Consider the following 13,289-nt stretch of genomic DNA (forward strand, 5'->3'; position numbering starts at 1 on the left):
GCGATCACCAGCCGCAGGAGTGATCCCCTGTCCGCACCCCATCAGCAGCGGACACCCGGCGGCTGTCACCCCGCCCGCGATCACCAGCCGCAGGAGTGATCCCCTGTCCGCACACCATCAGCAGCGGACACCCGGCGGCTGTCACCCCGCCCGCGATCACCAGCCGCAGGAGTGATCCCCTGTCCGCACCCCATCAGCAGCGGACACCCGGCGGCTGTCACCCCGCCCGCGATCACCAGCCGCAGGAGTGATCCCCTGTCCGCACCCCATCAGCAGCGGACACCCGGCGGCTGTCACCCCGCCCGCGATCACCAGCCGCAGGAGTGATCCCCTGTCCGCACCCCATCAGCAGCGGACACCCGGCGGCTGTCACCCCGCCCGCGATCACCAGCCGCAGGAGTGATCCCCTGTCCGCACCCCATCAGCAGCGGACACCCGGCGGCTGTCACCCCGCCCGCGATCACCAGCCGCAGGAGTGATCCCCTGTCCGCACCCCATCAGCAGCGGACACCCGGCGGCTGTCACCCCGCCCGCGATCACCAGCCGCAGGAGTGATCCCCTGTCCGCACCCCATCAGCAGCGGACACCCGGCGCTGCTGCATGTCAGCCTTCGATTCTAGCATCTACCTTCCCACCAGGCTGCAGCATATACCCCATTAGAGGTCACAAGCAAACAAACAAGCTGCCCCTGTCAACCCGGCAGCGGCAGCTGTATATACACATGGTATTAGACACACACTGGCATGCACGCACAGACACACTGTGACACGCACGCACACACACTGTGACATGCACGCACACACTGTGACACGCACGCACACACACTGTGACACGCACGCACACACACTGTGACACGCACGCACACTCACTGTGACACGCACGCACACACACTGTGACACACACACACACTGTGACACGCACGCACACTCACTGTGACACGCACACACACTGTGACACGCACGCACACTCACTGTGACACGCACGCACACACACTGACATGCACGCACACACTGCGACACGCACGCACACACACTGTGACACGCACGCACACACACTGTGACACGCACGCACACACACTGTGACACGCACACACACTGTGACACGCACACACTGACACGCACACGCACACTGTGACACGCACACACTGACACGCACGTGCACACACATACTGTGACACGCACGCACACACACTGTGACACGCACGCACACACACTGTGACACGCACACACACTGTGACACGCACACACTGACACGCACACGCACACTGTGACACGCACACACTGACACGCACGTGCACACACTGACACGCACGTGCACACACATACTGTGACACGCACGCACACACACTGTGACACGCACGCACGGGGTCACGGGGGTGTCTCTGCATTCGTGGAAAGGGGTCCCATGTGTAAACATGGGACCCCTTTCAGTCCGGGTGTTCGGTTTGTTGTTTTGCCAAGTACGTGGATTATAATCTGGACCCTGGATCAGGTGAGTATAATTATCTTTTATTTTCAGGTACCCGTGGATTCTACTTGGAGAAGAGGACCGACTGCTTCGTGTCAACATAGGTAAGTATGTGTTTGTCGACATGTGTGAAATAAAGTTGTACTTGTCACGGTGTGTGTCTCCTGTTTTTATTTGGGTATTTTTTTGCCATTAGAACTACAGGTACCAGCGGGCCCGTTTTTCTCCCACATACTGGTACTTGTGGTTCTCCAAGTACCAGCTTGCAGGGGAGGCTTGCTGGGACTTGTAGTACTACTGGAAAAAACAATATTCTTTAAATTTTCTCAAGGCTATCAGCCCCCCATCCGCAGCCTTTGGATGGGGGGGACAGCCTCGGGCTTCGTCCCTGGCCCTTGGGTGGCTGGGGGGGGGGACCCCTTGATTGAAGGGGTCCCCACTCCCCCAGGGTACCCCGTCCAGGGGTGACTAGTTGGATATTTAATGCCACGGCCGCAGGGCACTGTATAAAAGTGACCCCCGGCTGTGGCATTATCTGTCCAGCTAGTGGAGCCCGATGCTGGTGTAAAAAATATGGGGGACCCCTACTCTTTTTGTCTCCCGTATTTTTTGCACCAGCACCAGGCGCAGAGCCCGGTGCTGGTTTTAAAAATACGGGGGATCCCCTGTCCGTTTTCCCCCCGGATTTTTAGAACCAGGATCGGCTCGAAGAGCCCGAGGCTGGTTATGCTTTGGAGGGGGGACCCCATGCAATTTTTTTTCGGGTTTTTCCCATTCCATTTAAAAAAAAATAATAATAATATCATATCAATAATATCTGACGACGGTTACATTAAACCAAAACGTTAAGCTGTCAGAACAGGGTCACGTATGTTCTTGATTTTAGAAAAGTCCTAGAGTGCCGCCTATCGTTTGTGATATGTTTGCTTTTTGAAGCTCAGGAGGGCACCAGGCAAGCTGTACATTTTACTACATTGGGAGTGCCGAATATCTACATCTGGTATATATATATTTGCCTTGGCAGCCCAACCATGCTGGTATCCATAGTTCAGTATAAAAATAAGTAAATCTAATAAATGTATGGTGGTGAAAGAAAAGACCAGTTTCACTGAAAAAAAGACACTTCTGCATGTTTTGAAATGAAAAAAACAAAACAAAACTGAAGAACTGTAGGCAGGCACTGTCCGCCTACTTCGGTGACATCACAAGTTGGACAGAAGTTGGAAGGTTGGTTGGTCTGATTAAAAGTTGGTTAGATGTGTGGAGCACTGGTAAAAAGTTGGTTAGATGTGTGGAGCACTGGTAAAAAGTTGGTGAGATGTATGGGGCACTGTTTTAGTTGAACAGACAAGTTGGATGGTTGGAAGTTTGGAGTGTTGGAGAAAAGTTGGTCTGACGTATGGCTAGCTTTAGTAAAAACAGTAATTCTACATTATCACTAGTCCTATTAGATAAAAAGAGCGATTAGTAGGAGGCAAACCCACAAAAAAAAAAAATATATATATATATAGTATAAAATCGTACAAATATACAATGAATGAAACTGGATAGGATAGGGGTTAAAGGTCAGTGCAATCACATGACCTACTCCCAGACTATATGTTATATGAATGATGGTGTTTCTTATATCACTCTTAGGAACCCCTTGCTTGGGGAACTATATCTGTCCACCTGCTGAAATTACCTGAGATATTGTAATCTCGTAGGGGAGATGAATGAAAGTGGCCTGACGGATGTGACCCGGTTGCTAAGCAACCAGAGTACACTCCAGCGCGCGGCACAGTGACGGGGGTTGCCCAGTTGCTATGCAACCCGAGTGAACATCGTCGCGATACGTGACGACGTCACTCTCCTGTCACGTGACCCGCAGGGCGGAACAGCGAGGCCGGGGAAGGAGTATAGATCTGTGCCCAACTGTGGGCATCTCAATAGTACAAACCACATTTAAAAACTTAGGAGAAGTTGAACATGTGTATAGGTAGTTATTTAGCCATACGGTGACACTTTCATTAACATTGAATACATATTATTTTATGGCTCCAGGCGTCAAAGCTTATCTGCAGGTCAGATTTTATAAGAGGCACAGATTCCCTCATATTAATCAGATAACCTGTCTCTATAATCAGACTCCATGGGACAATTATATATATTAAAGATTCAATGGATAATATGTTTCTTCCTCAGTTCTCCTCAAAAAGTGTTTAATAAATTAACAAGGAATACAGAGAAAATAATAATAATAATAATAATAATAATGATGATAGTTACATGAGAATGAAATAATAAAAGATATATCATATTAAAAATATTATAACATTTCACTAAAGAAGGGGGGGGGGGGGAAACATTGCAACAATTCATATTTCTCAGGGCCTATCATCTCCGCTACCATTGGGTGGCTGTCCGGCCGTGGAGGAACTCCAGTTGTCAGGAGTATCCCAAACATCCGAAGAGACCCCGGATGTCTGCACAGCCCGGACGCGCTGACTTCATGTATATATGTGAATTTTATTATTTATTTTATTAATTGATGTTTAGTAAATAAATCCAGGTGTGCTTTTACAATCATCCATAGTTTTCTAATTATTTACTATTGGAGAAACAGCCAGCGCCGACTTGAACAGGTTGACTGGTACAAAAGATAGACCCATGAAAGGTTCTTGGGCCAAGAGAGAAGGTTTGGGCAGGGGTGGTTGCAGGCCAGGGAAGAACTTGCAGGAAGGGGAGGTTGCTGGACTAGGGTAGAAGGTGTGGGCAGGGGAGGTTGCTGGACCAGGGGAGAAGGTGTGGGCAGGGGAGGTTACTGGACCAGGGGAGAAGGTGTGGGCAGGGGAGGTTGCTGGACCAGGGGAGAAGGTGTGGGCAGGGGAGGTTGCAGGACCAGGGGAGAAGGTGTGGGCAGGGGAGGTTACTGGACCAGGGGAGAAGGTGTGGGCAGGGGAGGTTGCTGGACCAGGGGAGAAGGTGTGGGCAGGGAAGGTTACTGGACCAGGGGAGAAGGTGTGGGCAGGGGAGGTTGCTGGACCAGGGGAGAAGGTGTGGGCAGGGGAGGTTGCTGGACCAGGGGAGAAGGTGTGGGCAGGGGAGGTTGCAGGACCAGGGGAGAAGGTGTGGGCAGGGAAGGTTACTGGACCAGGGGAGAAGGTGTGGGCAGGGGAGGTTGCTGGACCAGGGGAGAAGGTGTGGGCAGGGGAGGTTGCTGGACCAGGGGAGAAGGTGTGGGCAAGGGAGGTTGCTGGATCAGGGAAAGAGGTGTGGGTAGGAGAGGTTGCTGGACCAGGCAGGGGCATTTAAACATAGGAGGGGGCCCGTGTGCACCTCCGGGTGGGCCCCCTCCTCTGTACAGCGCTGTAGATTCCGGCATTGTGCCGGAGTCTACTGTGCATGCGCAGGTCTCCGGAAACATGGCGCCCACCATGATCCGGAGACCAATTTGTCTACTGCGCAGCCACGGTGGCCATTTTGGCTGCAATTTCCGCCGTGACCGCAGCACACAACGCTGGACTCCAGGAAAGGTAAGTATTTAAATGGGTGCAGTGTGTGCAGTGTGGGACCCCCCCTGGACCCAGGGGCCCGTGTGCACCGCACACATTGCGCCCATTATAGAAAAGCCAATGGGACCAGGGGAGAAGGTGTGGGCAGGGGAGGTTGCAGGACCAGGGGAGAGGGTATGGGCAGGGGAGGTTGCAGGACCAGGGGAGAAGGTGTGGGCAGGGGAGGTTGCAGGACCAGGGGAGAAGGTATGGGCAGGGGAGGTTGCAGCACCAGGGGAGAAGGTGTGGGCAGGGGAGGTTGCAGGACCAGGGGAGAAGGTATGGGCAGGGGAGGTTGCAGGACCAGGGGAGAAGGTGTGGGCAGGGGAGGTTGCAGGACCAGGGGAGAAGGTGTGGGCAGGGGAGGTTGCAGCACCAGGGGAGAAGGTGTGGGCAGGGGAGGTTGCAGGACCAGGGGAGAAGGTGTGGGCAGGGGAGGTTGCAGGACCAGGGGAGAAGGTATGGGCAGGGGAGGTTGCAGCACCAGGGGAGAAGGTGTGGGCAGGGGAGGTTGCAGGACCAGGGGAGAAGGTGTGGGCAGGGGAGGTTGCAGGATCAGGGAAGGAGGTGTGGGCAGGAGAGGTTGCTGGGCCAGGAGAGAAGGTGTGGCAGGAAAGGTTGCTGGACCAGGGAAGAAGGTAAGTGCAGGAGAGGTTGCTGGACCAGGGGAGAGGGTATGGGCGATATCGCATAGCGTTTCCCCTTTGGGGCCTCCGACATAGCGCATACACACTATGCTATAAAGTTAGATTGAGCTGCATGTACAGCCGACAGCGGTGGGACGTTAACGACCCCCGGGAGCAGGCATTGGCCATCGATGGCAGCATACACACTGGGCGATATTGCAAACAATATCGCTCAGGAGGATAAAAATGAGCAATATTGTTTACAAAATCGCTTAGTGTGTACCCACCATAAGATTGTGTTACTGCTGCAACACTTTCCCTAGTCTGATTGTGCACCAGTGCAGACTCCAGATTGCAGCAGTGATCAGTAACGTCTTGTGTGTTTGTTTCCAGATGTTATGCAAGCTCTCCTGTGTGCAGTACTGTGATGCTGTCACTGTCATCGCGGTACCCCATGCTCACCAGCGTGTACCCCATGGCGTTCCCATCATTCTAGGCACTGGGTGTCGTCATGACACTTTGTTCACTTGACTGCTATTCCTCCAATGGGAATCTTAGCAGCAGTCAATCGGCTGCTGAGCTAGGATTCACCAATCTCTGGCATTGCAGTTTCCACCTGACCCAATCCTCCAGTCAGCGTAAGGCAAGAGAAATAAAAGCCTGGTTCTAGCATTGTGCAATTGCCTAGACCAACATCGCTGACCAAGCTTTGTTGCTGGCTCCTGTATTTGGATTCCAGGTGCGGAAAACCATGTTGACAGCAGATTGCCTACACAAGGATCAAGTACGCTATACAGTTACCTGGTTCCAGTTGTTCAGTTTAGCCGGTCCTAGCATAGAGGGACCAACTGCTCTGTTCCTGGACTTCTCTCTTATTTTAAGATTGCCCTCACCTGTGTTGAAGAGCCTTTGTTATCAATTAACCTGTAAGAACAAGAAAAGGTATTGGTGGTCATTCCGAGTTGATCGCTAGCTGCATTCGTTCGCTGCAGAGCGATGAGGCAAAAAAAAGGCACTTCTGCGCATGCGTATGCGGTGCAATGCGCACGCGCGACGTACTATTACAACGAACGATGTTGTTTCACACATGGTCTAGCGATGTTTCTGGGTGTCAACTAACCGTTTTCAGGGAGTGTTCGAAAAAACGCAGGCATGGCAGGAAAAACGTAGGCGTGGCTGGGCGAACGCAGGGCGTGTTTGTGACGTCAAAACAGGAACTGAACAGTCTGAAGTCATCGCAAGCGCTGAGTAGGTATTGAGCTACTCTAAAACTGCACAAAAAAACTTTGCCGCTGCTCTGTGATCCTTTCGTTCGCGCTTCTGCTATGCTAAAATATACTCCCAGTGGGAGGCGGCATAACGTTTGCACGGCTGCTAAAATCAGCTAGCGAGCGATCAACTCGGAATGCCCACCACTGTACACAAGTAAGAGCGCTCTGCAAATACCACGTTATTTCATAAAAGAGACTGATTCACCAAAATACAGTCCTCTCAGACTCCTTCTGAGGAAAATGTAGCCAAATAATGATGTGGACTCCTCCTTTCCAGGATTATTCCCAGCAATATTGCTTCAGATGCTTTTAATAAACCTGAAAAATATTGTCTCCTTTCCCTCATTTATTTGAGGATGAGTGGAGACACTTAGAAAGAGCCAAACATAGTGTAGCAATCTTTTAAAATGGAAACAGGTTGCACTTACAAAACACACAAATATCACCGTAAGCTCCATAAGACACAGCAGCATCGATATATCACCCTGGGAGATTCCTGGTACCACAGATGGTTTGGTAGTGGATTGGTCCCAAGCTCCGGATGTCCGGTTAGACACAGGAAGCAGCCCATCACAGTGATAAGAAAGTCCTGGAGTCCAAGCATAAAAATACGTGAGCCACGCTTAACGCGTTTCAGACTCTTTAGTCCTTCATCAGGACAACATGATTACCAACTAAAACTGAGTATTAAGACCACATATTCTAAAGGACAGACAGAGTATAAAAGAAGAGTATCAGGGCAGAAAGCATTTAAGTTTAAATTCACCGTTTAGTCCCTTGGGACCAAGGGTGCCCAGACGGTGAATCCACCTCATCTCTGCCTGTGACAACCTCTTATCAATGTCCCTCGTTCTCCATTTTGGAAGTATCACCTGGATACCACAAAAGGTTTTCAGAAAACATTCCTTTGAACTATGAATCTTTTTAAAGTGTGCAGAAACGGTATGTGTATCCAAACCTTTGCGGATATTATATATGTGTTCCGCCCACCTAAGTTTAGCACATCTGCTCGTCTTCCCGATATAGACTAACCCACATGCACACTCTAGCAGATAGATCACATTTTTCGAGTGGCATGTTATGAATTCTTTTATCGTGTACGTGTGGCTATTGACTGTGAATTCAGTTATTTTCCGTAAAGGTGACTTGACAGTTTTACACATTAAACAATCTACACTACTTCTAACAAGCTGATTTTTCAAGGAGGGGGCCCTTCTATAGATAAAAATGGGCTTATCTGGTAAAACGGAGGAGAGTATGGAATCTTGTTTTAAGATGTTCCAATGATTTATAAAAACCCTCTCTATACGTTTAAAAGATCTTCTATACTGAATGATGAAAGCCCATTTGAATTTTTCATCTGAAGGTTCCAAAAGTTTCTCCCTTTCTATATGGGACACTTTCTCCCTTGCTTTCTTTAGAAGACTGGGACAATATCCCTTTCTAGAGAAATGATGAGAGATTTAGTTCAACTGTTGGTCGCATATCTCTGTATCCGTGCAATTTCTTTTAATTCTTGCAAACAGACTCAATGGAATCCCATCCAGCCAGTGAGCGTGATGTTGACTTGTTCTGTCTGTAAAACTGTTGGAGTCTGTATCCTTTCTATATGTCTTAGTGTTCACTTGTCCATTGGAGATGTAGATTGTTAAATCCAAAAAAGTCACCTCCTTCTGGCTCTTATTGAACACTAATTTGATGGACATATCATTAGAGTTTAAAACATCATAGAAGGTGCCGAGGAAATCCTCATCACCACACCACACAAACAGTATGTCATCTATGTAGCGCTGCCAGGACACTAGGCCCGCCACCAGACTGCCATCTGACCAGATCTGACTGTCTTCCCAGTATGCCATAAAAAGATTGGCATAACTGGGGACGAACCTAGTGCCCATGGCAGTGCCAGCACATTGTAGATAAAAGGTCCCGTCAAAATAGAAATAATTATTTAACAAAATGAATTTAATACTTTCCAAAATAAAACTTTTCATGATACCACTAAGTGTACTTAAGTCCAAAAAATGGGAAACTGCAGTGAGTCCTTTTTCAAGATCTATAATTGTATACAAAGTACAAACATCTGCTGTACATAGAGTGTCACCTTATTCCCATTTATAGTGATTAATTATCCTAAGAACCTCACTCGTATATTTTAAAAAAGCTTTAGTGGTTTTTACTAAGGGTTGCAAATGATAATCTACCATCGCTGATAGGTTACTAGTCAGGCTGTTGCAGCCTGACACCAGGGCCAGTTCTAGCCGTTGTGGCGCCCCGGGCAAAAATAGGGGCCTGGTTTCATACAGGGGCATGGTCATTTACACCCCCTGTAGAGTTGTGCCCCCATTTGTGCCCCCTGTAGAGTTGTGCCCCCATTTGTGCCCCCTGTAGAGTAGCGCCGCTTAAAAATAAAATAAAAAATAAAATAATTAATACTTACTATCCCCGCTCCTGATTCCCAACCGCTGTTGACCTCTGCCGCGCCGCTCCTCGGATCTATGGGAGAGACGTCATGACGTCTCTCCCATAGCACAGCATAGACACTAGAGGTCAATTATGACCCCTAGCGTCTATGTGCCAGTCCCACAATGCTGTGCGGTGCGCAATGACATCATCACGCACCGCACAGCAAAGGTCCTCTACACGAAGAAAAACTAGACGGGTAGCGTCTACCCGTCTAGTTTCCTTCACAGCACTGCACAGCACCGGGGGGCACTGACCAACACTAGCGGATCTTGCCTTGGCACGATGCCCTCCGGAAGGCGGCGCCACGGGCAAAAGTCCCGTGTGCCCATGGCAAGAGCCGCTACTGCCTGACACGATTGGCCTACCCGGAGGGAGGAGGGGGTCCTTATGTATCTTTGGGAGCACATACATTGTTGGAATAGATGGATTAGATATATTTAAATAATCAAATTCAGTTTTGGTGATTGCTTTATAATAGCTTTTGTGCTGAGATCATGTAATGCTTTCGCAATTTGTGCAGTAGGATCTGCTTTTAGTTTTTGATACGTAATACCATCATTAAGTTGTTTGTACACTTCCTGCATGTATGCCTCCTTTTTCATAAGGACCACCCCTCCACCCTTATCAGCAGGTTTAATAATCAATTCCTTATCATTTTTAAGGGTCTGGATTGCTTCAAAATCCCTTTTTGTAAGGTTTAGTTTCACATTTTTTGAATCCTTCAGGATAGCCTTCTCTATCTCGTCACACACCACTTTGTTAAAAACATCCAAGCAATTGCCTCTAGCCTGTGTTGGATAAAAGGTAGAAGGTGGTTTAAAATTTGAAAACTCTACTTTAGTTGTATCTTGAGAGGCCTCTTATTCACTCTCTTTATTTTGAAAAAAAAACAAACGTTTAATAGTTAATTTGCGGATGAATTTTTGTACATCTAAAAAGACGTTAAACGAGTTGGTCTTATTTGAAGGGGCATATTTCAGGCCTTTTTGTAGGACCTTTTCTTCATAGATATTAAGCGATCTATCTGAAAGATTAAAGATTTTTCCCTCTGTCAAAACCTCATTAGGAGTAACCGAACCGAAGTAGTTATATCTTACGGGCTCTTTTGATTTTCTTTTATATTTTCGATTTATTCCTGCCCTCTTGCCTCGCTTTGTTTTTCTCTTTTCTGCATAGGCTCACCTAGAACCTGTTTTTTGGGGTTCTCGGACCCCATTCTAAAAAAGAGTTCTCATGATCCCTATCCATTAATGGTTGAAATCTATTGCCAGTATTGATACCTGGTGGTATGTCCACACGATAAGGTGGTTCTGATAGAGGGTCTTTCCACTCCCCATCTATCCCGCTTCCCACCACGATATGGCCGGTACCTTTGTCCCCAAGGTCTTTTTTGGGGTCTATTCTGATTATCAGTCCCATGTTGATAAGGTAAACCCTCTTTATTGGTAGATTTAAATGCCACATTTCTTCTCCATACTGGAGATTTACCGGTGGGAAAAAATATTTTCTTATGTGGGGTGTCAGATTCACTGCCCTGAGTTCTATACGGGAGCCTTGTTTTAAAGCTCTTAGGGTGGAATGTACTAAAGGAAAAATGCGGTAAAACCCCCGAAAATGGGGGGTTTTACCGCATTTTCAAATGTACTAAGACCCTACCGCCGGTGTTTCGCCGTCCAGGGTATCGCCATCTCTGGATGGCGATACCCTATAGAAGCCTATGGGCTTCTTATCGCCGACCGCCGCAGCCCGCCGCCTCCGCCACCCCCGCCGCAGACGCCTCCCCCCCTCCCCCCCCAGCATACCTTCCTCCAGGCTGCCCTGGTACCGGAAGGTAGTCTCCTCCTCCCCCTAGCAATGGAGGAGGCGCCGGGGACAGCTTGCTGCTGCTTCCCGGGGTGCGGGCAGTGTGGAGACCCCTGGGAGGTGACGGAGACCACCCCGCAGACCACCTCACAGGTATCGCGGGGGGCCTCCGTCACCGCATCGCGATATTAATCGCATATGTTAGTACATATGCGATCAACATCGCTGTGATAAGCGGTGAGGGACGGCGATGTATCTTAATACATCCCGTCCTTAGTAACAGGGAATCTATCCATACTTGTATCTGTTATTGGAGATTTTGACTCTTTAGTCACCGCCTCATTGGTATCCCTTTTAAAAAAAATTCTGTTTACGATCCCTTAGTTCCTTAGTATTTTTGTTCATTTTCTGTAATAAAGATTTCTCTAAGTTATTAAACTCCAACTCTTTATAAGGATGTACCAGAGTTTGTAAGGTTTTGATTTCTTAATTCAGTTTCATCAAATTCCTTTTCCTCTCCTCGGGGCCGGATTAACAATGGGGCTGATGGAGCTGCAGCTCCAGGCCCACAGTGAAAATAGGCCCACAGTCCCCCAGATACTTCCTACACACCCGTCTGGTAATCGAGTCCAGAACAGTCTCTGCTGTAATACAGAATGGCCCTAATTCCTAGTTGTTCGCTCGCTACCTACTTTTAGCAGAAATGCAAACACAAAGCCTACCGCCCTCTGGGAGTATATTTTAGCATAGCAGAATTGCTAACGAAAGATTAGCAATTGCTAACGAAAGATTAGCAATTCTGCTATAAGTATTTCCTTGCAGTTTCTGAGTAGCTCCAGCCCTACTCCTAGATTGCGATCACCTCAGTACGTTTAGTTCCTGGTTTGACGTCACAAACACGCCCAGCGTCCGACCAGCCACTCCCCCGTTTCTCCAGACACTCCTGCGTTTTTACCTGGCACGCCTGCGTTTTTAGCACACTCCCTGAAAACGGCCAGTTTTTGCCCAGAAACACCCACTTCCTGTCAATCACACTACGATCAGCAGAGCGATTGAAAAGCTTTGTTCGCCCGTGAGTAAAATAGCATAGTTCTGTGTAAAATTGCTTAGCGCGTGCGCCCTGCTGTGCATACGCATGCGCAGAACTGGCGGATTTTAGCCTATTAGCAATTCTGCTAAAATTAGCAGCGAGCGAACAACTCGGAATGAGGGCCATTGTGTGGGCAGCACAGTGGAAACTTACACAGCCCCCCCACTGTAAGCATAGCGTCCCAGCACCCCCTCCGCTATATGACTGTTCTGCAGCTACTGACCTGACTGGGCTGTGGGCGGACCGAGGCAGCAGACGGGATCGCTCTTTTCCCAGGCAGGCAGCGACCTCTCAGCATGTATCATGTCAGCTCAGGCTGGACTATCTGAGATGGGCATGGCCTGAGATGGTGAGTTTGCCCAGCAGTAGCGGATTGCGCGGCACAATACACTGACAGGGGTGGAGGTGGGGTGGTTGCGCGGCTGCATACTCTGTAGAGAGGGTGCTTGGATGCGTGGGTGCATACACTGACAGGGGCGGGGATTGGGATTGGGCTTGGATACTAGGGGGTAGCGGGGTCACTGGTGTGAGGGTATGCCCCTGTAAGTAAATAAATAAATGTAACCAACGGGGGTGTCCAACATTGATTGCTTGAAGGTGACTGACCACGCCCCCTCCAGGAAACAGCTACTCTAACCCTGGGATCTGTGTGGGCTGCGCATATTAGCCCTCCTCTTCCTGTTTCTTTCCTCCTGAAGGTGCCTGAGCCCTGAGATGCCACCTCCACCACACTCTCCTGGCTTCCTGCTCTCTATGATCAGCAAGAGGGTAATTATCCATCTGTGACAGGCAGTCAGAGCACTCTGATCAGGTACCTTCTCGGTGTGCTGCATGCCCCCTTGGTTCAAGGAGGGAGGAAAGGGGGGGGGGGGGGGGGAGAATAAAGATATTTCCATCTTAACACATTCCAAAATTTGGGGTGCGGGGCACACCAGTGAAAGCAGCAGGGAGCATGGTCATGTCGGGTTGACACGGGTCAGTGTGCGGTATGAAAGCACCATGGTGGAATTCCCGGGTCACCTGACCTGGTTTT

The 13,289-nt window shown here is 49.1% G+C and overlaps 1 long non-coding RNA gene across 1 annotated transcript; it reads right to left on the reverse strand.

Moving 5' to 3' along the window:
• Positions 1–6,440: 6,440 nt before the first annotated feature.
• On the reverse strand, positions 6,441–12,881 carry LOC134947454 (uncharacterized). The gene is made up of 3 exons (XR_010182559.1): positions 12,480–12,881; positions 7,326–7,486; positions 6,441–6,550 (listed from the first exon to the last, which is right to left on the reverse strand). It is a non-coding gene; the product is annotated as an uncharacterized LOC134947454 (long non-coding RNA).
• Positions 12,882–13,289: the final 408 nt, after the last annotated feature.

The sequence above is a fragment of the Pseudophryne corroboree genome, chromosome 8, assembly GCF_028390025.1.
Source record: "Pseudophryne corroboree isolate aPseCor3 chromosome 8, aPseCor3.hap2, whole genome shotgun sequence".
Lineage (NCBI taxonomy): Eukaryota > Metazoa > Chordata > Amphibia > Anura > Myobatrachidae > Pseudophryne > Pseudophryne corroboree.